The sequence below is a fragment of the Perognathus longimembris genome, chromosome 13 (genome assembly GCF_023159225.1).
Source record: "Perognathus longimembris pacificus isolate PPM17 chromosome 13, ASM2315922v1, whole genome shotgun sequence".
Classification (NCBI taxonomy): Eukaryota; Metazoa; Chordata; class Mammalia; order Rodentia; family Heteromyidae; genus Perognathus; species Perognathus longimembris.
The window spans coordinates 47,775,300-47,802,402 of NC_063173.1; the positions used below are offsets into that span (position 1 = coordinate 47,775,300).

A 27,103-nucleotide genomic window follows, 5' to 3' on the forward strand; every position below is an offset into this window, starting at 1 on the left:
AGCTAAAGAGAGACTTCACAAGAGAAGAAATAAAAATGGCAAAGAAACACCTGGTAGTAAAGGAAATGCAAATAAAAACAACCCTGAGATACCACCTCACCCGTTAGAATGGCCTATACTCTGAACTCAGGCAACAACAAATGCTGGAAGGGGTGCGGGGAAAGAGGAACCCTTCTCCATTGTTGGTGGGAGTGCAAATTAGTACAACCACTTTGGAGAACAGTATGGAGGTTTCTCAAAAAGCTCAATATAGACCTACCCTATGACCCAGCCATACCACTCCTAGGCATCTATCCTAAACAGCAAGTCCCAAGATATCAAAAAGACATTTGTACTTCCATGTTTATCGCGGCACAATTCACAATAGCCAAAATATGGAAACAACCCAGATGCCCCTCCACAGATGAATGGATCCAAAAAATATGGTACCTATACACAATGGAATACTACATAGCGATTAGGAATGGTGAAATATTGTTATTCGCAGGGAAATGGTCAGAACTTGAACAAATAATGTTGAGCAAGACAAGCCTAGAATACAGAAAACAAAGGGGCATGATCTCCCTGATATATGACTGTTAAGAAAGGGAGACAGAGAGACAGTAGAGACCAGGTCTGTGAAACCAAAAACTGCTTGTCAAATAGTATTTCCCACAGGATTGGGGGAGCGACTCAACAGTATGTAACTAAAACCAAACAACTACTCAACATATAAAGGTCAAAAATTGACCTCTCAGCGGAATACAATAGCTCAAAAGCTATGTATGTACGTTCATATAAGACTACTGTCGACATATTGTCTAATATCGACATTACATTTAAAGCCCTAGGCGAATTTTCTTGGGCCTGGCCATGTGGCTACTGTATATGTTCTTGATACATTGTATATTGTATATATGTCTACCTGACCTAGAGAAGGGAAAGAAAAACAGGGCGTAAGATATCAAAAGAAATGTACACACTGCCCTACTTTGTAACTATACCCTTTTTGCACAACACCTTGTCAAAAAAATTTGTGTTCAATTAATAAATAAATTAAATTAAAATTAAAAAAATGGCCTAGGCATTAAGTCACTTTAGTACTCCCATCCCCTGAGCTCCACCTGCTCTGGCCAGACTCCATTCTGATCTACACTCCAGCCATTCTAAGTCAAGTTCTCTGCTCTGAACTAGAACGCTTACTTGCTTTTCCCTCTGGCTCTCTTCTCCAATATGTAATCATGGCCCTCATTGGAAATATTTACAGGAGTGGGAGAGTACTAAAGACCACAATTAGAATGAGAATTGTTCCTCACCCAGACTTTATAGTGTCTAGATACTCACAGATTGACAGAGACTGTTCCTAGCCATCCGTATTCTGTCTCCATTTCTTTAAATATCCCCAGCCCTCTCAGTTCTTTTTAAATTTTAACTACATACTGCCTCCTGTTATGGCCTATGACTTACTGCTCTAGACTACATACACATAAACACTCAAGTTGAGATAATGCCTTGTACAAGTAAGGATCATGAATAAACTTTAGTAAATAGTGATTCCCTTAAAGTTTCTGAGTTTAGTATTCAATTAGGAACCTGGATATTTGCAAGTTTTTTCTTCCCTGGTTTCCCCCAGAAGATTCTAGTAGCAAGCTACTAGATTCTTTAGTATCTAGGAGAATGGCCTTCACATAGCCTAAAACTAAAATGGACACTTCAGGGAACCAGATCTATACCATCATTTCTCAGAAGAAAATAGTTCAAGAAATCTAGGTGAGCCGGGCGCTGGTAGCTACACCTATAATCCTAGCTACTTAGGAGGCTGAAATTTAAGGATCACAGTTCAAAACCTGCCATCCAGGAAAGTCCCTGAGACTCTTATCTCTAATAAAACTACTCAGAAAAAGCTGAAAGTGCTCTGGCTCAAGTGGTAGAACCCTAGCCTTGAGCAAAAAGAAGCTCAGGGACAGTGCCCATTCCCTGAATTCAAGCCCCAGGACTGGCACAAAAAGAAAAAATAGAAAAGAAATCTAGATGACTAGCTAAAATCTACAAGTAATGAGAGGCAAAACTAAGCCTAAATCCCAGATTTACTACTCCCAATCCAGAAATCGTTCCATTAGACTGTACATAAATAAATAAAAGTCATGAAAAAAAATCACAATTCACAGATAGGTATAAACAGTGATTATTTAATACTTGACCAAGTGGTTGCAGTGCCTAAGCTCTAAAACAGTGCATATTAATTTTGATGCTTGCAAAATGTAGGCTTATGCATGAAAAAACATCATCATCAGTTTTACTAAATCTTTACAATATGTACAAAAATCACTTATTATTGTGTTCAAGGAATGATACTAGAAACAAAAATATCTTGCAGCATCATGTTATAAAGGACAAAAATCCTGCTGGGTGCTGGAGGCCCACACTTGTGATCTTAGGTAGTCAAGAGGCTGAGAGAGCTGAGGATTGTGGTTCAAAGCCAGCCTGAGCAGGAAAGTCCATGAGACTCTTACCTCCAATTAAAAAAAAAAAAAAAAAAAAAGGCAGAAGTGGAGCTGTGGCTCAAGTGGCCTTAAGCACAAAAGCTCAGGGACAGGTCCAGGCTCAAGTACAAACATCCTTATTCATTAGTTTCTAGAGCACAAAGCTATGTTTTTTAACCAGTACATACCAAAAACTTCTTAATTATAGATCAGACTTGGTAATTCACTCCATATCCCAAGACAACTCAAATTCTACCTTAATAGTTAGTTAACCTTAAGATCGAAATGCTTGTCTTCAACAACAAAAAATAAGTCAGGTATCTACAGAGCATCCTATGAGTTCTGGCTTATCTTTGTGACTAGGGATTTAAGAAAGGGCGTCCTATTAACACTAATGGGAGTTCTGAGCATAAACTCTAAACACCAAGGAGAAGAATTAATGCCCACCCCTGTATCTATGAAAACCCTTTGAACTGTACTAACTGTAACTACTGGGAGTTCTTCTCTCAGAAACAGGGTAATAGATCCAAATTCCTATGTCTCTGAAGTACAAAGATAGTTCAAGTGAAAGTCACTGAGGAAGGTCACTGGTAAACATCAGACTTAAAAAGAAAAGCTAAAAAAATAAACAGCAAAAACATGTACAGAAGCAGTAATGAAGTGCTGAAGATAAAATGTCACACAAAAATAAATTATACAGGATTAAATCAACCATTATTTCAAAAAGTAAAGCACAATACACTCAACTACAGCCAGAAGCTTATGCAAAGAAACACACACACAACAAAACAAACAACTCTTCCTTGATGAAGCCCTAAATACACTACAATCCTGCTTTTAAGCACACAAGAAAACTCCTGTGGCACTGATAGCCAAGAAAAATCACGGAGTACTTCTGGACAAATGGATAATGATCACAAGCTGCCAGGGACAACTGAAAGTAACTAAATAAAAATCATAGCACCTTATTGTGTTCCATCCTGCCTCCTCTGTCAATATAGCACTGCCGTACTCACCAGACTGGGAAATGAGCAAGTGCCTCTCAGACTATGGGAAAATTCACACACACACACACACACACACACACACACACACACACTCAAATACCCTAAACACAAAAGGAATGATACTCTCACTCAAAAGGGGCTTTAGAAATGCAAGGCTATGCTACAGACCTAAAAAAAAAAAAAAAAAAAAAGCTATAGACCCCATTGAAGAAGGGAAAAACCAAGGTTTTTCAGTTTTCCTCCAAATCAATATTTCAAGAATTAAGAGACTGAACATTTAGTTAAAAGGCTTTGGCAACAATCCATTTGTTAAAAAGGAAATATGAATTAAGACTTTTTCCATTTCCATCCCCAAAGAAAATTAGAATCTTTGCTATACAACTACATAGGTTTAACGAAACAAATAAAGAATCCTGACTTAAGGCCTAAAAACTAAAAATAGTTCCATGCATTTACGTATTTTTAAAAAAATCTGTGTACTCTAACATGCTGATTCTTCATCCTCAATACTGTCATTAATGAGCATTTATCTTTTTCTGTATTTTGAATTGTGTTGATGAGAAAATGAAAGAATATGCTGGGAATTTTAACTTCTGAAGCAAAACCCAGGAAGAAACAGGAATCTGAAGCATACAGCCTCCATCACACTGCTAAGTAAGTGGTCCTAAAACTTGAAAGTGAAAGCAAATACAGACCTAAAAAGAAGTTGTTTGCTCGATATTAATGCTAGCCTTTAACACCAAAAATATGTTCTGTTACAGAAGTCTGAAATCAGGGCTTCCATTAACCTTGTTTAAAAAAAAAAATCCCATGAGCATGGATTTTTTTCCTAAGTCTCTTCATCAGAGCAGCATGGGGTCCCATTAGGCACCCTATTTTACTTCCACCTTATAAATAACGTTAGCTATTCGCTATTTCCATGGAAACCAAGTACAGAGAAACCCACTTAAATGAATACCGGTTATAGGAATAAGTTTTATTTTAGAAAGGTATTGCCGCTCTAGATGAACTCTACTGGGGAATACCACAAAGTCTTCTTAAGTGTAATTTTTAGAAGTATATCTTTGGTGTAGAGGGAGCTTATTAAAGATCCTGTTAAATAAGTACATTCTCTGTGCTAAACTAAATATGCCAAACAACGTCATAACATTAAGGATACATTGCCAAATGCACTGCACAGGGGTTTCAATACACCACTTCCATTGACTAGACTTCCTCAGGCATTGGGGTGGAATAATTACCCCTCTGGGTCTAATTTAAACTAATAAAAACCAAAGAAATTCAGAAGTAAGACTACCAGCACCTTTAGTGACTAGTATAATGAACAGGCCCCACACTGCCACCACACGCACAACTTACTGTTCCAGGAGGAGCAAAACAAGGGAGGAAATAACTGAAGATCCTAATCACTGTTCCCCGTCTAAGGTTAACAGTAGTCAAAATTCCCTCCTCAACTATTTCCCAAGTTGTAACGTGTATTCCTTAACACATACACTCAGGCTAAATCCAAACAGCGTATACACAAGAAGGGCAGGGTAAGTTTTAGTAATGTACAAGTTTAACCTGACATATAATAACTATCCTAACACATGCTAGAAATGGCCATTATTGGTAGCACATACAAACGTTATGGGTAGGCAAGTATGTAAGATGATAAGAACTTTAGATCCAAAACTAATCATCTTAGAATTTCTAAAGACGGAAGGATAAGAAAAAAAACCTTTTTTTCAGCAGGTTAAAGTTCTTTAATAAACTAGTGGTGGCTCAAACATATTCAGTTAGTTAAAACATAAACGAAAAACAGTGTTATCCCAAAGAGATTGACAGTTATTACTTCCAATATAGAAAAAGCACATTCTCTAACATATTCTTACTTAAGAGCATATACCAACCCCATCTATTTGCACTGCATATTTTGAAAACATAAAATTACTTTTTGGGTATATGTACATTATAAAGTCTGGCAAAATGCTGATTAACTGCTGAGGATAGTTAATGGATACATGTGGTTTGTTTTATTATTCACTCTACTGTTGTATATCTGTAAGTTTCCATAATAAGCTTTTTAAATCCTATAAAGTTAAGGGTCTTGTTTCAAATGTTTTTCTCTATGTATAATCAAATAACAGATGTAAAAACTTGTATAGATCTTGGAAGCTACTGAATTTAAATACAACACAGTCATTAACATATAACCACAATTAATTTCCAAATTTTACTTTTCTCACCAAACAATTTGGTTAATAATTCAAAATCACTAGGAGAGAACTGCAAAGAACAAGGTCTGCTATTTTGTAACTCTCAACTAATGAAACACAAAAGATCAAAACATAATAACAAGGCCTTAGAGCCATATTTTGTATTTTACAAACCAAACAAATTCCAGTCCTCTCTATTAAAACATCAAAATACCTATGGAATCAGAGGGAAAAAAGAAAAGTCTGTTTTTCATTCTATTAGTCCAAATATAAACACATCTCATAAATATTCAGTTATTTTGCCAGTGATTTTTAAGTTAGATTATCCAATTCCCAGCTGAGGGCTCAAAATTGGGGAGGCATAAACTGCTAAAGTTGTAAGGTCTTTTTTATTTTGTTGTTTTGTGTAGGCATTAGGGCTTGAACTCAAAGCCTTGTATTCCTGATTGACTTTTTCACCCAAGACTGGCACTCCACCACATGAGCCACATCTCCACTCTCACTTATGGCCTTTGACAACAAACCTCTCGGAGTACTATCAATTCCAGAGGCTGAGATCTGGAGGACTGAGGTTCAAGGCCAGCCAAGAAGCAAAGTTCACTAGCCTCCATCTCTAAAAATAACCAGCAAAAAGAAGGGCTAGAGATGTGGCTCAAATGGTGGAGTATCAATCTAAAAAACATAATAATAAATGGGTGCTAGTGGCTCATGCCTATAATCCCTAGCTGCACAAGAGGCTGAGATCTGAGGATCACAGTTGGAAGCCAGCCCAGGAAGGAAATTCCATGAGACTCTCACCTGCAATAAACTACTCAAAAAAGCCAGAAGTAGCACTGGGCTCAAGTGACAGAGCACTAGACTTAAGGAAAAAATAAAAATAAAAGGGGACAAAACAGTATTCAAATTAAATTAAATAGTTTAAATTAAACCAATCCCAAAGACACTTGTAGAGTCTTTCTTTAAAAAAAAAAAAAAAGTTCTCCTAAGTAGTTGAACAAAGGGTTTCAATTCACTGTGTCAGTTTGTGGATACAATGCACCCATCTAGATCATTCTCCCCTACTTTTACTAAGTAGAGTCTATTTCTAACCTAAAGTTTACTAAAATAAAATATGTTTTTAAAATACCCAAGGTCTGCTCAATAAAGTGAAGCAACTTTCATAGATCCTGCATGTGGCTGAGGTGAAAAAAAAAAATGTTAGAATAGCCAGGTGTCCATGGCTCACGCCTATTATCCTAGCTACTCAGGAGACTGACATCTGAAGATTATGGTTAGAAGCCAGCCCAGCCAGGAAAGTTCAGAAGACTCTTATCTCCAACTAATCACAGAAAAAGCCCAAAGTGGGGCTATGGCTCAAGTGGTAGAGCACTACCCTTGAGCAAAAAAGGAGCTCAGGAACAGCACGCAGGCCCAGAGTTCAAGCCCCAGGACTGGCAAAAAAAAAAGTTTCAAATATGAATCAGTAGTGAATGAAAAAAAATCTGTTTATATTTAGTCTTTCTACTTCTCTCAATTATTACTTTCACTGGGAGAAACAGACAAGAGGCAGAAAGAAAAGAGACAGACATAAGCACATTCTAATGATGTTTTTAAAACTCAAACCTTTACAAAAAGAAAAAAGAAAGAAAGCCATAATTCTGATCACTGTAGCTTTTGTCATAACTTGTTCTCAGCCCTACTTACTGGGCTCAATATAGATAGCTTATGACAATTAAATATAGAAAGAAAATAACAATTACCATAAGAAAAGACCAGACACCAGATTAAAGGAAATCTTACAAAGGCAAAATGCCCCAAATGAGAAAGCAAATAAACTGTGCCTGTTATTACTACAAAGCATCTATGTATGACCCCTTTCAACTTAGCTATTCCCATTAGTTTTTACACCCAAACGCTCCTACTAACTTGATGCTCAGTAGCTGCATCAGTATCTTAATGTTTGTCTCATTGGCTCTTGGGGAGTGGGGGGTGGTATATGAGTTTCAATAAAAATAAAATGCTCTGCTGGGTGGGGGGTAGCTCATGCCTGTAATCCTAGTGACTCAGAAGGCAGTCTGAGTTGCTGAGGATGGCAGTTTGAAGCCAGCCCAGGAAGGAAAGTCCATGAGACTCTAATCTCCAATGAACCACCAACAAGCTGGATGTGGAGCTCAGGTGATAGAGTGCAAAAGCTAAGGGAAAGTACTTAGGCCTGAATTCAAGTCCCGGTACCAGCATAAGAAAATAAAGAAAACTAAATGCCTTGAAATATTTTTAAAGGGCTCTGTTAAAGCTAGCATATTACCATGTATTTTCAACTTCTCAGAGGTATTCATAAATAAAAACAAATTAGATATACTCTGTATTGTCCATGCCTCAGCATGGCATAGGGGGAGCTTCTTTCCAGCTAAACTGTTCCGTATTGGGGCGGTAACAATAACAATAACAATAACAATGATGAGAGCAGTTCTTATTTGATGAATGTCTTAAGATTCCTTATTTTGTGTTCACATGAACCCTAGGAAGGTTTAAATTTCATTCTTACACTATAGATGAAGAAACTAAAGTCCAGGTTAACAGCACAGTAGCTGGCATAAAGTATACACACATCTCATGTGTGTGTGCACAGGTCCTGGGGCTTGAATTCAGGGCCTAGAACTGTCCCTGAGGTTTCTATTGGCTGGAGGCTAGCACTCTACCACTTGAGCCACAGCTCTGACCTTTGGCTTGCTTCTGGCTAACAGGAGTTAAGAATCTCATGGACATTCCTACCGCAGCTGGTTTCAAAGTGTGATCCTCATTCTCAGCCTCCTGAGTAGTTAAGATTACAAATATGAGCCACCAGCACCTAGCTACATACATTTTAAATACAGAATTTAAATAATTAGTCCAAAGCTGTACATTTAACATCAAGTGACTGTTATAAAATTCCAGCTCAGGGGTTAGACCACAAAGCCCAATATGTGAGCCCTTTCCCCCAGTGCATTACATGTCTCACCACAGATGCCATTTAATTTAGTATTCACTATATACTCCACACTTGTACTAGTTCATAAATTAACTTCTTCATCCCTCAAAACAACCACAGAGCCAGGCACCAATGGCTCATGCCTATAATCCCAGCTACTCAGGAGGCTGAGATGTAAGAATCACTGTTCCAAGCCAGCCTAGGCAGGAAAACCCATGAGACTCTTATCTCCAATTAACCACCAGAAAACCAGAAGTGGCACTGTGGCTCAAAGTGGTAGAGCACTAGCCTTGAGCTGAAGAGCATCCAGGACCAGAGTTCAAGCCCCAAGACCAACAAAACAAACAAACAAACGGGCTGGGAGGGCTGGGGATATGGCCTAGTGGCAAGAGCGCTTGCCTCGTATACATGAGGCCCTGGGTTCAATTCCCCAGCACCACATATACAGAAAATGGCCAGAAGTGGCGCTGTGGCTCAAGCGGCAGAGTGCTAGCCTTGAGCAAAAAGAAGCCTGGGACAGTGTTCAGGCCCTGAGTCCAAAGCGCCAGGACTGCAAAAAAAAAAAAAAAACCGGGCTGGGAATATGGCCTAGTGGCAAGAGTGTTTGCCTCATATACATGAAGCCCTAGGTTCGATTCCTCAGCACCACATATACAGAAAAGGCCAGAAGTGGCACTGTGGTTCAAGTTGGCAGAGTGCTGGCCGTGAGCAAAAAGAAGCCAGGGACAGAGCTCAGGCCCAGAGTTCAAGCCCCAGGACTGGCAAAAAAAAAAAAAAAAAAAAAAACAGAGGATGGGTACAAGGATTCACATCTTACAGATGAAGAAACTGAGGCAAGGCACAGAGGCAAAGTGGTTTGATGATAACATGGCAAAGCTAAGATTCAAGCCATTGCAAACTGGCTCCAGCGTCAGTCATCTTAACCCTGGTACTCTACGGACATGCTAAGAATTTCCCTTCAATTGTAAGAAACAAAACTTTTCATCCTTCTCCATATTACTAAACTGTACACTGGGACTGAGGGGAAACTAGCAGAGTTTTCTAAGCATGAGCACCAGACTTCTTTACAGACACACAGTTATGCCCTGGTGATTAGATCACCGCTCTGCTCAGGAAGTAGCACGCCGTAAATCTAGTTAAAAGCCCCCAGCCCATCTCTCTCCACACTCACAATCACACTAATCATGTACTGCAAGAAGCAGGTAGTTCAGAGATGTCCCAGTGTTATCTTCTATAAAATAAATGTCACTCTGGAAATGTCCAACTGTGTATAGTATCCTTCTATCACCCCTTCTTCCCCAAAACCATAAAAAAAAACCTCTGCAAAAGGAATGAATGAGTCTAATCTGCTTTAAAAATCACAACAAATGTCCAATGATAACTACAAATTTAAATGAGGAAAAGATAAATGTAAAATTCTCATAATTTTGTAACTTGTCCAAATTCTATTTTTAAGAAGCATTAGGTCTCTTTGAAAGACTCAATTCTTAGGCTAGCTTCCTATCATAAATGCGCCTTGAAGAGTGTAAGGAAAAGTCAATTTTAGTCTCAGACCCTAAATAGCTTGATATGCATATTTAAAAACAAAAATCATTACTGCCACATTAAAAGTTATTGGGCTGCTTACCCTAATAATCTATTTAGTAATGACAATGTACTTGATTACACAAATAAAAATATTAAGTACAGATTTAATAGTTGTATATTAACATGTAACAGATAAAGAAAATAAATACAAAGCACAGGACGGGACCTGGAGGGACTGAGAACTTCACACAATGAAAACAGGAACTATTACTGTTCCCTCCATTGACATCGTAAAGTTGCCACATTTTCTGGGCTCTCTTTTGAATTAATGTGGCATCTGTTCCAAGTACAGCATGCTAACATTTTACTAAAAGATATTTCCATTCTACATTTGTATTTGGTTTGCTTTTTATTTGAACTCCTGTTTTATTTCAGTGGTCATCATTTCTTTATATCAAGTTAACGGTCTGGCATTCCTAATCCTTCTCCCCTGAGCAGGGAAGGGTGAGGAGGACCCACCAGCTTGAAACCTCCTATCAGCAGCGATTACAATATGCTTTGCATACAGATTAAATAAAGGAAATAAACAGCACAAAAGTCTTTGTAGGCTTCTTAGTATTAAGTCCTGATAAGTTAACATCATCTGTTCCTTTTAGAAAATGAATTCTGCTCTAAGGGGTGGAGGGTAGAGAGAAGTAAACAAATACCAAACCAAATATTCCACGTTACAAAGTTTAGTCTTTGTAAAATGATTATTTCAATCATTTGCACATAACCAACACTGTGGAGTGATCATTGCTTCCTAAGACATTTCTCCAAACTGCTGCAGCAACAAGCCAAATACAACCACTTGTACTTAACATGCATGCTGCATACTCCACAATGTTACGTCATATCAGGCACAGAGAAGACGCTTAGCAAGCTATCCTGCGTTCTATAAACTGCCTAACAACAACAGAAAAAGGCTCTGCCATTTCTGTGGGAGGAGGAACCAGCAGGGGAGGCAGCCTTTTCCCTTTGGTCAACTCTGAAGAAAACAAATAAGGCTTAGATTTCTGTCTTTTAAGCCCACCTTTCTCAAGGCCTTTACTCTCAATCTTGCAGCTTTTCACTGAAAGAAAGCTGTTTCTTTAAAATTAAAGAGCTGCAAAAGATCACTCCAGTTTAAAAGCCCCACACCTTCCACCAACTGTCCTCCAGCTGTCCCCATGGCTGCCTCTCCTGCAGGAACAACGGCCTAGCTACACAGCACTCGTCTGTAAGTGGGTGTGGGCACCCCCAACAAAGAGAGCCACAGGAAGAAATGATCACAACTTTGATTTTAAAAATCTCAGCCTTTTTCCAATTGCAACTTCCCTATATGCTTGATACCAAACATAAAATACCAATTCAGACTATGATACATATACCGGTAGCCATTAATTTTTAAAAGGTTGGAGACTATAGGTCAAGAAGAACAAGAATAAGGTTCAAGAGTGAATGAATTGACTCAAGTTTCTGTATATGCCTCAGTTTTACCATCCATGAAGTGAACTGAGCCTTTTTTGCACTTATCTATTATGAAGAGTAAAATATTAGATGGTCTGAATCACTCAAAATGAACATTGCACTTAGGAATACTACCTGTAAGAAATGCTCTAGTAACACAGTGAATATAGTCTGCACTTGAGTAAACTGCTACTTCCTGTAATGGCCAATTCTTACCATTTCAAGGCAAGAAACATAAAGCACTTCAGATGTAAGGAGTATGTTTTCCTAACTACTATAATGATGAAATTTTTATTACCTATGTAATAAAAATTTTCAATTGAAGGTAAATTATGACTAATAACATTAGCAACAAGTTAAAGTTCTCAAAGCCAGAATCAAAACAAATAGCACTCAAATAATTTACCTTTACTTTAACTGTCTTAAAATTTAAAAAAAAAAAAAAAAAAAAAAAGCTAGGTTAAACTGGGTGCTAGCTGGACTCTAGTAGCTCATGCCTGTAATCCTAACTACTCAGTAGCCTAAGATCTGAAAACTACCATTCCAAGCCAGCCCAGGCAGACAGTCCATGAGACGCTTATCTCCAATTCATCACCAAAAAGCCAGAGTGGAGCTGTGGCTCAAGTGGTAGAGCATTGCCTTGAGTAAGAAAGCTCAGGGACAGTACCCAGGCCCTAAGTTCAAACCCTAGGTCCAGCACATACACATACACATACACACACACACACACACACACACACACACACACACACACGTTATTACCTTAGCATTGACAGTGGTTGAGCCTTCAGGCACAGGTACACTGCTCAAATGAGGATGTAATGACCAAAACTAAGTCATAGGCTAGGCCATTTTATGCTGATTAAGCTGTGCAGGTTGTACTTCTATCAATTAAACTATAATGTGCATTACCTTGTTTTTATACATCTACTTTGTAAATGTCGAATAAATGTTTAATAACTAAGAAGAGAGACCACCAGTTTTTTTTTAAGTCATCTGAGAATACACTTGCTATTTTTAGCTATCAGAGTAAACTAGTAGAACTTAATTCTGATATGATGCCTACTAAATTACTTGTATAATACCAGAAAACAATATGGTCACTTGAAAGTTTTTTAAAATAACAATGGCCCCTTTGAGTAATTATCAGACTTAGTTTAACAAAATAAATTATCAGAAAAGCTGAAACCTATCTTGTCTGAGGAGTGTGGGGTTTAAGGGGAGGGGATGGGATGAGAGGCTGACATTGACAGAAAGAGTGACATTGCTAAAGAGGCACTGGAGAAACAAACTGACATACTGTACAATTATTTGGAGATAATTTAAAAGTCAATTTACTAAACAATAACAATGACCATTTCTAAGGTCTGAGGCACACATTTTTAAAAACTTCAAATAGTTTGTAGCCTCAGTACATAAGTCTTACTGTCATTCTTCAGTCCCACTTCACTTCCCACATGAGCCCTATTTTCAAGTTGGGGTTTTGTTTTTTGCTTGCTTTTTGCTAGTACCAGGGCTCAAACTCTGGGCCTGGGGGTGCTCTCCCTGAGCTTTTGTGCTCAAGGCTAGTACTCTACTACTTGAGACACAGCTCCATTTCTGGCTTTTGGGTGGGCAATTGGAGATAAGAGTCTCATGGAATTTCCTGTCCTGGCTGGTGTCAAACCACGATCCTCATATCTCAGTCTCATGAGTATTAAGGATTACAGGCATAAGATACCAGTGCCTGGCTTAATTACAAGTTTTTTAAATGGTCATCTTTCTGAAAAAAGTAAACTTCAAGAGAATGTCATGGTGTTGTTCCATTTATTCACTTAAATATGTGTGTCTGTATATATGAATATCTACATAATACATATGTAGATAAGCAAGATTTAAAGGTAAAATGACAATAGAATATACATATACACACACATACATTCCTAGAGCAACATTCTTAACTCAGAAATACTGCTTTTATAATATTTCCTGAAAGGGGGCTGGGGATATAGCCTAGTGGCAAGAGTGCGTGCCTCGGATACACGAGGCCCTAGGTTCGATTCCCCAGCACCACATATGCAGAAAACGGCCAGAAGCGGCGCTGTGGCTCAAGTGGCAGAGTGCTAGCCTTGAGCGGGAAGAAGCCAGGGACAGTGCTCAGGCCCTGAGTCCAAGGCCCAGGACTGGCCAAAAAAAAAAAAAATAATAATAATAATAATATTTCCTGAAAGAAAGGACACTTAACTATGACCACGAGATGTCTCTAAATTACACAAGGACTGTTATACTGAACCAAACTATTTGTATCTACTAAGAAAATTTATAAACTTACTACTTGTGCTAAAGTAACATTTATAGACATGCACCTAACACTATGTTGGGCATTGTGCTTGGCAGTGGGTACACCATGATGAAGAAAAACAGGCACTTCTGTCCCTAAGGCTTTCACTTCCACTCCATTCCAACACTTATTATTTCTAAAATATTCATCCTAACTCAACAAAATCAACATGAAACAGTCTCAAAACAATATATCAGAGCTGTGGCCATTTCTGAAAATTGAAAACTTCTTTAGTAATTCATTTTCTATGTTGCAATGGGAATTATATAGTTTGTACAGCATTATGGTACACTTTAAGAACAGGGGTTCAGAAACCAGCCCGGGCCTGAATCCAAATTGTATCATTTGCTACCCATGAGTCCCAGGGAAACCTCCATGACCTCATCTGTAAAATGGAGGTAGAAGGATGATAGCAAGTCCTCAGAACATTGCTGTAAGGATTAAAATTACATGAGATCCTATGTGTTAAAAGGCTCAGCACTGCACATAATATTCAATGTGAAGCTAAGTATTATTAGCAACTGATAAAATACAAACACTATTTACAACTTGACAAACATTTAATATCTACGTGTCTTATGTCATTTTCTAAGAAACAATTGCATATAGATAAAAGCTTATATATTAACACATAAAAATCTTATTCAACATAAAAGCCCACAACTGAAATTTTTCAATGCATCAGTATTCATAATACCTATATTATAGTATATACACAAATGTATCGGTGTAACTTGTCAAGAAGCTATAAGCACATCTAAAGGAATACCAAGAATTTGTCTATACAGGGGGGAGAATGGATGATTAATTTTTTGGGCTCATTTTAGTTTTAACTCAGATATTTAAATTTCTCCATTTATTAGTGATTAAAATTCAATTACATATGTGCTTCTTTAGTTTATAAAGTATATTCAAGATAACTATTTCATCTAATCTGTGTGTTTGTGCACACAAGGACTTGAACTCAGGTGTCATACCCTCAGTTTTCTTGTTCATGACTGGCACTCTACCACTTGAGCCATGCCTCTAGTCTGGTATTTTACTCATTCTTTTGGAGATCCCCAAGCTGGCTACAAATCTCAATCCTCCAGGTCTTAGCCTCCTGAGTAGCTAGTGTGACTTCATCCAATCCATTTAACACAAAGTAAGAAAATTCTTATTTACTTCACACTTTAAAAAACTAAACATCAGGGCTGGGGATATAGCCTAGTGGCAAGAGTGCCTGCCTCGGATACACGAGGCCCTAGGTTCGATTCCCCAGCACCACATATACAGAAAACGGCCAGAAGCGGCGCTGTGGCTCAAGTGGCAGAGTGCTAGCCTTGAGCAGGAAGAAGCCAGGGACAGTGCTCAGGCCCTGAGTCCAAGGCCCAGGACTGGCCAAAAAAAAAAAAAAAAAAAAAAAAACTAAACATCAGCCAAGAGTGTGGATCTAAGTGACAGAACTGGACGTAAAGCTAGGTCTTTGGTACCATATCCTAACTGTATGTTCACAATACATATTTAGGTTCATAATACATATGTAATAAAGATACATATCATACTAATATGTACCCTGATATGTATTTATATTAGCCTCAAAATTTTCACAAAAAGGGGAGAAAAGTTAAGAGTTAAGATCAACAACTTAAGAGTTCTTAGAAGGCCAGGAGTTTGGCCTAGTGGTAGACTGCTTGCCTAGCATGCATAAAGCCCTAGGTTCAAATTCCTTGGTACAATATACACAGAAAAAGCCGGAGGTAGCACTGTGGCTCAAGTGGTAGAGCGCCAGCCTTGAGCAAAAAGAGCTCAAGGACAGTGCCCAGGCCCTGAGTTCAAGCCCTAGGGCTGGCAAAAAAAAAAAAGTTATCAGAGGACTCTAGAGTGAATACACTTACTACCCAGGTTTACTCTCCTATTTCCAGCATCAGTGTTTTAGGAATTATTGGAGTATGTGGAACAAAATATACCAAGGGAAAATTCATCCAAACCTGATTGTTTTCTGTATTGGCCCATTAATAACAAAGATTGTTTTCTCCTTACACGTATGTAGGCCTCTGTATTTAACTTCTTTGTAGCCTATGAATTAATTTCATTTTACTATTAGGTTTTGGAAAGACAAATTGACATAAAGTAATTTATAATATGGAAGCAGACTCAACCAGGTTTCATAATTTTTTGACAGTTCTAAAGAATCTATTTAATGTCTAATACACATACTAACAAATTTTAAATCACGGTTACAATAGAAGTTAGCATTATTACAGTAAATTGGTTTGCTGTACAAACAAGTTCTGAAATAAGTATTACTAAAGAAACAGTTTTGATAAACACAGCATCTAGCAGCAATAATATTCCAAGAGTTCCAGAGTAGGAAAAAAAAAAGTCAAGATGGTGGCCAAGCAGGTAAGAAAGGCAATTCTTTAATTCTGAGAACATGCAGACAGGCATATACATTACAACATAGTGCTTACAATTTTCAACATTCCTGGGCAAAAAGTTCAAGAGCCTAAAACAAGTCAGTATCCTAAAAGAGAAAAATAATGTAAACATTTAAAACTTTTGGGGAATCTATCATTTTAAGTGCAATACAGACTGGAAATTACGTTTTCTTTCTGAAGCTGTTCAGTACCTTCGATCTATCAATCCTGTAACACTGTGAATTGTGGTGGTAGATAGGTACAAACTCCTAAACATGGCAGAGCTTTTCCAGTGTTACCTACACTGTGACATGAGAAGTGTTTTTGCAGCATCTTATTTTCATTAACTATTTGGATATTCTCACAGTATAAATCTTATGAACAAAAAAATCATCTTTTGAACTTTCTGAAGTCAACTAAAGATTTATGGCACAGTGGCAAATAAGAAATGAACAGGCAGAACTGAATCTTGTAAAAATTCTGCTAGTGGCTGGTTATCTGACTTGAGTATATTTCTCATAGGAGAGAAACTGAGGTAGAAGAAGGCATTTTATGTACAACAAAGCACCCTAAGGAATTGCCACACCATTACCATAAGTCAAAAATCTGAAGGCCTTGTTAAAACAGGCTGGACTTTTGGTCAAATTATAATACAAAAAGGAGGGTAAAGCATGCTATTTTAAATAAAAATACTACTGCTGCTGCTGAGTCTAAATATTTACACCAAACTTTCTGTGCACCAAGTACTATGTTAAGCACTCACACACATTTTAACATTTAAGTCCTTGTGACACCTTGTTACAGTTAAAAAAAAAACTGAAAATATATAGCTGGGCGCTGGCAGCTCACACCTATAATCCTAGCTAGGCTGAGATTGAAGGATCACAGTTCAAAGCCAGCCCTGGCAGGCAAGTCCATGAGACTCTTATCTCCAATTAGCCACCAGAAAACAGGAAGTGGCATTGTGGCTCAAAGTGGTAGAGCGCTAGCCTTGAGCAGTATGAGCTTAGAGATGGCTCCCAGGCCCAGAGTGCCCCATGATTGACCCCACACCCCCCAAAAAAAATCTATAAGTGAGAATATAAGCTATTAAAGAAATTTCACCTTTTTCTCTACCTTTCCAGGTACATAGTTTTGAATTTATTGAACCAGGTATGATAATACACACCTGTAATCTCAGCATTTGAAAATTTCAGGCTGGCCTGCGCTACATACTGAGACCTTAGCTGTAAATAGTTAATTTTTTTTAATTACATTCGGCCAGGCACTGATGGCTCACACCTGTAATCCTATTCTGAGTTCTGAAGATCATGGTTCAAAGCCAGCCTAGGCAGGAATGTCCATAAGACTCTTACCTCTATCTCACTTAAAAACCAAAAGTGAAGCTATGGCTCCAAGTAGTAGAGTGCCAGTCTTGAGCAAAACAGCTCAGGGACAGTGCTCAGGCCCTGAGTTCAACCCCCAGGATCACTGCCCCCAACATACACACCCAAAAAATATGTTCAAACATTTATTTACAGAAATTTGTCTTCCAGTTATAGGGTACTGCTATTCAAGATGTTGAACTACCTAAGAATCACAGAACTCTAAATTTAAACACTGACATAAAACACCATTTTCTAACTCAGTGCTGGTGGCTCATGACTATAATCCTAGCTACTGAGGAGGCTGAGATCTGAGAATCAAAGTTGAAACCAGGTGGGTAAGACAACTCTCTAAGACTCTTATCTTTAAATGACCAGCAAAAAGCCTGAAGTGAAGATGTGACTCAAATGGTAGGGTGCCATCCATTAGAGAAAAGGCCAAATGAGAGCTTGAGGCTCATTTTTCAAGCTTCAGTACAAGTGCATGTGTGTGCACGCACGTGCTTGTGCACACACACACACACACACACATCTCATTCTCCCATCCAACTTTACTGAATGACTGGGGAAGAAAGAGCACATATGTTAGGACTGGCAATAAGAAGTGTCTAATGTCCACACTAGTAAGCAATGATGCTAGAGTTATAAAATGAGCTACATTACCATCCCCCCAAAAAATTACTTACAATTTCTAAGTCATTGTGTTATTTAAAATGTGTAAATCTTACAGAAACTGGTTTAAAAACTACAATAATCTAAAAGAAAACAAACCACTAGAATGTTTCTCAAGTCTCACTTTAGAGCTTCAGAATAATCATGATATTATTAATGAAACTTTACTTAACAAAAAGTTCTTGGAAGCTTGGGGAGCTGTGTATAAAATGGAGTAGGCAAGAGAGAAGGGTTTCTTGTGCTATTTAAATCAACTACAGGACCCAGCATGCATTGCTGTAATCTGAAGAACTGCAATGCATCCTGGGACTTGTAGTAAGCAAATGACTCTGCTATCACAAGTTTCACTAAACTCTGAACTATGTAGCAAAATTTGACTAAATCTTCTGAGAGCCCAGTCAAATTTAGAATTAATTTGTTTGCTAGCACAAACTTGGAAACTGTCAATTAATATTAACATTTTCACAGTAGAGAAATACCTTATACAGGATGAGCATGATTTAAAAAATAGAAAGATCTGATATGATGGAAAAATAAATTTGTTAACTTTTCAAAAAGGCTGGTTGGACCAGTTTCAACATTCTATCCTCCCTTCCCTCAAAATGTTGTGTTTAGGAACTCCTTTCAACAATTATTTAAGATATTTTTTATCACTTTTTATTGGCTTATATTAGTTACATGAGGATAAAAGGGAGTCGTTATATCTCCACACATTTTATACTGTATTCCCTCCAACACACTCTGCCTTCCCCTCACAAATACTCAATATATGTAAATATTGAGTATTTATATATGTGTGTATATATATTACATTAAAATTTTTTCTTGAAAAAAATTCATAAACAAACATTTCCCAAACCTTAGTACTGCCTATAGGAAATATAGTTTTAAAGTAATACCTATATATACTCTTGCAAAAGCAAATAAAAAATACTAAAGATCATCTTGTCAAATTCTTAATATTTATGCCCACCACTATATTCACCCCTAATTAAATACATGCACACACTTAGAAAAACATGTTCAAGCGATGGGCCCAATTCTGTCATTTAATGACCTCTTCTGGAAAAAAAAAAAAAAAAGGTTAAGCTACTAGAAACATGCCCAAACCCAAGCTGATAAATCTGAACTGTAATTTATGTGTGTACAGTTCCTAAACACACCCCTAGGTTCTGCAAAACTCTGGAAGGAGGCTGGGAAAGAACTAAGTACAATCTGCATCAGGAGGCCTAACACAGGTGGTGGGTTATTTTCAGGCAACAGCACCTTCACAAACATGCTATGGAATACAGTCCAAGAAATTCCTAACAAGGAAAGATAAGCTGGCACACAAATTTAACACCATCCAGCTAAAAATCACCTGCAACACATGCTACTACATTTCACCATAAAGTGACAAGCTACCAAAGGATCTGAAGCTTCATCAATACAACATACTGTCCATAAGGCCAGAGGTAGCAGTTGCCATGGTAACTATCACCCACTTTTATCAGGAAATTATTGTCATTACCCTGAAGTTTTCCATACTTACTTAAAAATTAAAAAAAAAAATTAAACCACCTTAGGGGTACTGTTAATTGAGTGAACAAATCAACTCCTGTTTGATTTGTAAGTATGTCACTTTAGAGATACACATAGTTAACAATACTTGGATCTGCAGCGGGGGGGAAAAATCAATTCCTTTCTGCTGCTCCTTCTCCTCAAGTACTGACAGTTTGTATTCTCAATGCAGCCAAAACAATAAAACAAAACCCATCTTTTTGGCTTCTGTGTTTAAGTTATGTTTTTCCCCTAAGCCCACAAACTGAATCAAAATAAAGCCCAGATCATCAACCTATTAGGCCCCTCTCCTTCCTATCTCCATATTACTGCCTCACTTTCTTGTCTACTTTAAAAAAAAAAAAAGCAGAAAACATTTCCTTCTCTAGCTGATTCCAAAATATAGGACGGAGCTTTAGCTGAGATTGCTCACTAACTCTTTTTAATTAAATAAAAAAAGGGGGGATGGAATTTAGTTCAGTGGCAAAACACTTGCCTAACAAGTGCAACACACTAGGTTCAATCTTCAGTACCAAAAAACAGCAAAAGAAAAAAAGGCCAAAGAGGAGTGGAGGTTAGGAGGGGTTCAGAGAGTACTGGAAAAAGAGGAATCTTCAATAATCCCCACAGAGTCTGGTATGAGAAAGTTGCTTTAGAAAAACTCCAATGATAACTGAGTTCACAGAGAGCCTTTGCAAGGGAAGAGTTCACCACTATCAGTGGCAGAATGGATTGGTAGAGAAGTAATAGGAAAAGTTAAGTGTGCGTGTGTGTGTTCACCAATACCATGACTTGAACTCAGGGCCTCACACTCTCATTTGTCTTCCTCACTCATTGCTTGGGCTTTACTACTTGAGCCACGCTTCTAGTCTAGCATTCTTAAAAGTCTATTCCAAGGGTTTGAGGCTCGGCTTAGGTGGTGAAGTGAGAGTAAGTGTCAGATTAAAAGTTCAAATCTCAGTCTCAGACAGAAAAAAAAAAGTCTATTCCAGCTAGGTCCTGCAATCCTAGCTACTCAGGAGGCTGAGGTCTGAGGGTCACATTTATAAGACAGCCCAAGCACGAAAGTCCATGACACTGTTATCTCCAACTAACCACCAAAAAAGCCAGAAGTGAAGCTATGGCTCAAAAAAGCTCAGAAACAATGCCTAGGCTCTGAGCTCAAGCCCTAGAACTGGCACCAAAAAAAAAAGTATATTCTAGCCAGGCATGGTATTAGTGGCTCACACTTGTAAGGAGGGTGAGATCTAAAGAGTGGGATTCAAAGCCAGTATAGGCAGGAAAGTCCATGACAGTCCTATTTCCAATTAACCACCATAAAGCTGAAAGTGGATCTGGGCCTCAAGTGGTAGAACAGCCCTGTGCAAAAAAACTCAGGAACAGCACCCAGGCTCTGAGTTCAATCTTCAGGACAAGCACAACAACAAACAAATGCACCTATCAGTCACTCCAGCCACATGGGAAGCAGAGATGGTAGGCTGACCCATAAAATATGAGACCCTATCCAAAAACTAAGTAAAGTGGAAAGGTCTAGGGTGTGACTCAAATGGTAGAGCACCTGTCTGGCAAATAAGACCTTAGTTGAACCCCCTGTACCAGAGAGACAGAGACAGAGACAGAGAGAGAGAGAGAGAGATTTCAACATTCTTAAAAATAACTTCCAAAATTTCATACACAAATAAAACATACACAAAAGCCTACAAAAAGGTATGGTTATATAGACACTGAAACATACATGTTAAGAAAACATACTTTCTTTAAGGAATAATTGTTGGCCAAGCACCAGTGGCTCATGCCTATAATCCTGGGTATTCAGGAGACTGAGGATCGAGGTTCAAAGGCAGTGTGGGCAGAAAAGTCCAATCAACCACTCAAAAACCGTAAGTGGAGCTGTGGCTCAAAGTGGTAGAGAACTAGCCTTGAACAAAAGAGCTCAGGGACAATGCCCAGGCCCAGGCCCTGAGTTCAGGCCCCACAACCAGAAAAAAAAAAAAAAAAAAAAAAGAATTATCAGAAACACACCCACACCCAGAATCCCAGTACTCTGGAGGAGGAGGCAGGTTTGCTAGTTTGAGACCAGTCTGAGACCCAATATCAACAAAAGAAGAGGAAAATAGAAAAGGTTATCTGCAATATATGTAGTGTTAACATACTACCACTTTAAAAAAAAAAAAAAAGGTAATCCCAAAGCAGCAAAAATACACACTTGGTAAAGTTAATATGATCAAAACATGAGACTCTGCTCCCAGGCCCACACAAAAGCCTATGTACAAATAATCCTGAGAAGTCAACAGAAATCACTAGTATCTCCCAGCAAAGTAATGGACATTCAAACATGTTCTCAGAAATTAGTTCTGAATATAGGTATAAGGGAATTCTGTCCCAGGCCAGAGACCTAAAATGTTAAGCCCTTCTATTTACCTTCTGAATAGTTATTAAGTACAAAAGCCTTAACCATAAACTGAGGATATAATACTCATATAACCAAGAATACAAAATTTTAAAGAACATTAATATAACTTTGACTCCAGTATTTCTTCACACATACACCAAAAAAATAAATCTTGAGTATTCACTAGAGTACAGAAAGTTATTACTGTTCTTAGAGATTTCATTTTTATATAAACAATTAAATGTTTTCTTCATTCTTCACAGAAGTAAGTTTCTATATTTACTTTCTAATTGGGGTTTTCATAAAAAACAGTCACTTTCTAAAGTTTAAGGTACTATACCTTTTGATATGCTCTGCTCAAAAACACAATGACTCCTAACTAACTAACTAACTAACTATATATATATATTTTAATCTTCTATTCCAAATTTGTGAATAAAGTCTATGAAGGAAGCCACAATTTAAGGCTTTTAACTTTTGGGTTATTTTTACACAAAAGCATTTCAGTGTACTCCTCTAGATTTGAGTAGTCATTTCCTCATGCATCCTTCCAAAATAGAAAAAAAAAAGTGATGTACTCATGAATCTAGTATGCATATAAATGTATATATTACCACTGTGAAACAAGCTTAAAAGCTTTACTCAGTGAGAATTTTTCAGAAAGTTAGCAGAGTCAATCAAAACAATCAAAACTTCAGCCGAGACATCTGTTACTCCGTGTGTTAATAAGAGTCTACGGAAGAGTCCAAGAACTTAAATATTCACTAAAATCAACTGCTATCACATCAATGGAGAAAGGAATAAAATAATAATAAGGAATTTAAATTTCAAGATCTTCAAAAGAGAAAATGATCTTTATTTTGTGAATCATGGGAAACTGCATTCACAGCTTTTTTTTTTTTAAACAAAAGCTTCAAACTGTAACGAAGAGATTTTTGGTAACCACAGCAGTATTTAAAAAAACAAAAATTCATAAAATGTCCACGTTTAATGCATTAATTTCCCAACTGATTTGGAGAAAGTTAGTGTTTCAAGACAGAAGCTCGGCTCATGTTTTAATTGGTTATCAATCTCAACTATTTAATATCTACATGGCTTCTGGCAATTTTCAAAGAATTTTCACATGTATTACCTAATTTCTTTTGAGAAAAAAGTACAATATTGTTTCTGCAAAACAGATAACATTCAGAGCAAGTCTGTTGAATTTCTATGTATCCTAAGTTTTTAAAACTCTGATATAAAACTTCAGAGGCAAACACAGCAGCACATATCTACTGATAATCACTTAACAATAGCACAGTTCAAAGGACCAAGTACTATAAACACTATGAAACTGTTAATGCGGCCACTGTCCTTTTTATGCAGTTATTGTTAAGTATTAGTAATGGACGAATCAATGATGACCTATAACATTACTTATAACTACGACTTTACTTATACTTTAAAAATCTGTCTCTGAAAACCAACTTAAATATATATAAACGATGTACATAAAACTAAGTATTAGAATCATTGTTCATATATTCTGGAGGGTGGGGGGGGTCACACAAAAAAGTCATCAGTTTTTCCCACATAAGATCCTTCTTTCTAGAAATCTCAATGACTCTGAATCTATTATAGGGACAATTGTAAAACTTAAAGGTCCCCTATCATACCACCATTTCTATTTATTCCAACTAGGCATATTTTTAACCCACTCATCAATATCAGATGAACACTACCCTCAAAGAAAAGTAATTGACCAGTACTTTGTACCTAACCCCATCATCCTTACATGATCCACAATAACAAATTTACTTCACATGGTATCATTAAACAGAAAAAAAAAAAGCAGTCAAGAACTGCAGTTTCATATAGCAACATCATTTATTAATAGACTTAGAATGGACTTACTCAAAATCTTCCTGGAACTTTAATCCTGTTGCTTAGAGGTAAGCAGAGCTTCCATAAGTAGCAAAACTCTCAAAATTAAATTTAAAAAAAATTTAAATTTATAAAAAAAAAATCCTTTATCTTGTTGTAGCACCTCCTGCTGGATAGCATTTAAGGATCTTCATGTAAGCAGAAGATAATTGAATAGGAGAAAGGATGGACCCTTCAAAGCTAAAAGAAATAATTCCCCAGCTATCATTTATAACACTTTAAAAATAAAATATGGCATCAATAGGTCTTTTTTATCTATGACTATTCCAGTTCAATAAAGACTTGCCTGTGTCCAAAGTACAACATACTTAAAATAAAGCTGTCTCAAAACTGAAGTTAAAATGCCTTCCAATACACTTAAGCATAAAATGACTTTATAATGGGCAGCCAAGCATTTCCAGTCAAATTGCAAATAGTATTGTTAACAAAACCAAAGTGTGATGTAAAGAAAGCACTTGGAATATTTTAACATCTTAGTGAGATGTTTGTGTTTTGAGTCTTCAACACTATTACCATATTCCTCTCTTAAGGACAGTTGTACATCCACAAAGTTTTAAGCACAGACAATTTTTAATAAACATGAATGCAACTACATACAAAAACTTCCTGTTTGCCATCAAAAAAACAAGTCCTGAGATTTTAAAATTCAATCTTCGGACATTTTAAATGGCCCTTAATAGCTAGTATTTAGCCCACAAGCACAGATTCCATATACAAGTGAAGACAGAAGAGAATAAGAAAGAACTTACCGAACTGAAAATGAGTAATAGTATTTCCAGTAAAAATGTAGTAATGGTTTTCTACAAGGCTATGTATAAACCAAGTAAATTGTGAAACTTTGGGGGGGGAGAGGGGGAAGAGGGCTAACCTTCAAAAACAAAAACAAACAAAAAAACCCAAAACCACAGCTGACCTCTTTATTTCTTCTGCCCAAACGTGAGTGAACATCAAATGTAAACAAATAACAAAAACACCGAAAAAAAAAAAAAAAAACAAACAGTAAGGCTTCACAGGGCTTACCCTCAATTTCAGTCCCCATACCAGGCCCTCCATAAAGCTGCAGATGTTGGTGTGGGTGAGTACTCTCTTTTAAAAGACGATATCCCAGCTCCTCGGCCTCAAAGAACCCCTATAAAGTAAGCCTATGAAAAGGCTTCCTTCCTAGAGTGCACAACTGCTTAAAAAAAAAAAAAAAAAAAAGAAAGAAAGAAAGAAAAAGAAAAGGGAGAAGAAAAAAAAACACAAAAAAAAACAAACTTTCATCAGCCCAAATTAATCTGATCCTCCTAGGTAGCTATCCATTATTCATGTGTACAATGTTCCCTAACTTCCCCAGCTCAGCCATCTCCATCCCTAACGTCTACCAGGAAGGGAAAATGCACACACAACTCGCAGCCCAGCTCCGGGGCACACTATCTCTGAAAGTTCACTGTCAAGGCCGGCCACCGAGGCACACACACACACACCACACACATACACACACACACGCCCGGGGTCTCCAAGAGCCACACTCGCAGCGACATCCTCCCTACACCACCACCACCACCACCACAGTGTGGACGTGCAGAGTGGGGTCCTCCACTCCCAAGACCCAAACAAAGAATTATTTCCACGTCTGACCGGAACACGATGACACCGGATTCACCCATGAAAACAAAACCTGCCTGCCATCAGCAAGTCAGCCGTGTGTGCCCTGCTCAGCTCCCTCCACAACTCAACTACTTGGAGAAAAAGGAAAAGAAAAAAATCACTCCCGGCACCTTCCACAAGCCTCCAGCCCCGGCGAGCCGGCCTCCTCCCTGCACCGGGGGGGTGGGGTGGGGAGGGGGTGTGCAAAGCCACCACCAACAAAGTTGAAAGGAGACCTCCTCCTCCGGAGGCCGGCGCCCCAGCCCTCCCCGGCCAGGGGCACCTGGCTGCGGCTACCCACCATCGCGAACGTGGCCAGGGTTTAGAAGGAGGAGGAGGAGAAGGAGAAATCCTAACAGCACCGCTCAGCAGCATAAAGAGAGAGAGAGAGAGAGAGAGAGAGAGAGAGAGAGAGAGAGAGAGAGAGAGAGAGAGAGAGAGAGAGAGAGAGGAAGAGAGAGAGAGAGAGGAAGAGAGAGAGAGAAAGAGAGAGAGAGAAGAGGGGATGACGAGAAGTGTGGGGAACTGCGTGCTCGGCGGGGCTGGACCAAACGGAAAGCGTCCCACTCCGCGCGCCCCTCCCCCTCCCCCCGCCCCAGCGGGGGCGCGGGCGGGGGAGGGGCGGCCGCGGCCCCTCGCTCTCCCCCGCGGCCTGTCCGGCCCCGGCCCCGGGCCCCGGCCCCGGCCCCTCCGCGCGCGGGGTCCCGGGGACGCCCCGCGGCCGGCCCTCCCGCCGTCGCCCCCGCCACCGCCGGCCGCGGGGTGAGGGGTGCAGGCAGACTCTCCGGAATAACAAGTTGCAGAAGAAGAAGAAGAGAAGAAGAATAAGCGGAATTTCCCCAACGCCGCTCCGGCCACCCTAGACAAATGCACCAACACACACACACACACACACACACACACTCGGGCCCGGCAGCGTCAGCAGCCGCAGCTTTTTTTTAAACCAAATCCTTCAGTCACCAAACAAGATGGTTTTCCCCCACCCCCCAAATTTTTTTAATTAAATAAATAATCATAATAAAAACTTCCCCCTAACAGCATCCCGGGTGGGGAGGGGGGAGGGGGAGGAGGGTGAAAGGAGCCCGGCGACCATTCCCGGGCCGAGGCCTCGAGCCCCCCGCCCCGCACTCCCCCCCCCAGGCCGGCCCCCCGCCGGGACAATGTGACGCCCCCTCCCCGCCACCCCCGGCGCGCCGCCTCTTGTCACCCGCTCCGGCCCAGCACGCAGCGCCCAGG

General features: G+C 38.8%; 1 protein-coding gene and 1 long non-coding RNA gene across 17 annotated transcripts in view; one reads left to right on the top strand and one right to left on the bottom strand.

Annotated features, from left to right (window-relative positions):
- Phf21a (PHD finger protein 21A) overlaps positions 1-27,103 on the bottom strand; it is a 205,518-nt gene that overhangs the window by 177,679 nt on the left and 736 nt on the right. For 5 of the 16 annotated variants that reach the window (XM_048359535.1, XM_048359540.1, XM_048359543.1 and 2 more), the window contains exon 1: positions 24,209-25,455. The exons of 2 other annotated variants lie outside the window; for them this stretch is intronic. The gene's annotated coding sequence lies outside the window, so the exon portion shown is untranslated. Of the gene's footprint in view, positions 1-1,103; positions 1,109-3,592; positions 3,604-24,208; positions 25,457-27,103 lie in introns of those variants that run through there. 9 more of the 16 variants (XM_048359539.1, XM_048359533.1, XM_048359544.1 and 6 more) reach the window with 6 other exon arrangements.
- LOC125361239 lies at positions 12,353-26,794 on the top strand. Its single transcript, XR_007212918.1, has 3 exons — positions 12,353-12,383; positions 25,744-25,922; positions 26,784-26,794. It is a non-coding gene; the product is annotated as an uncharacterized LOC125361239 (long non-coding RNA).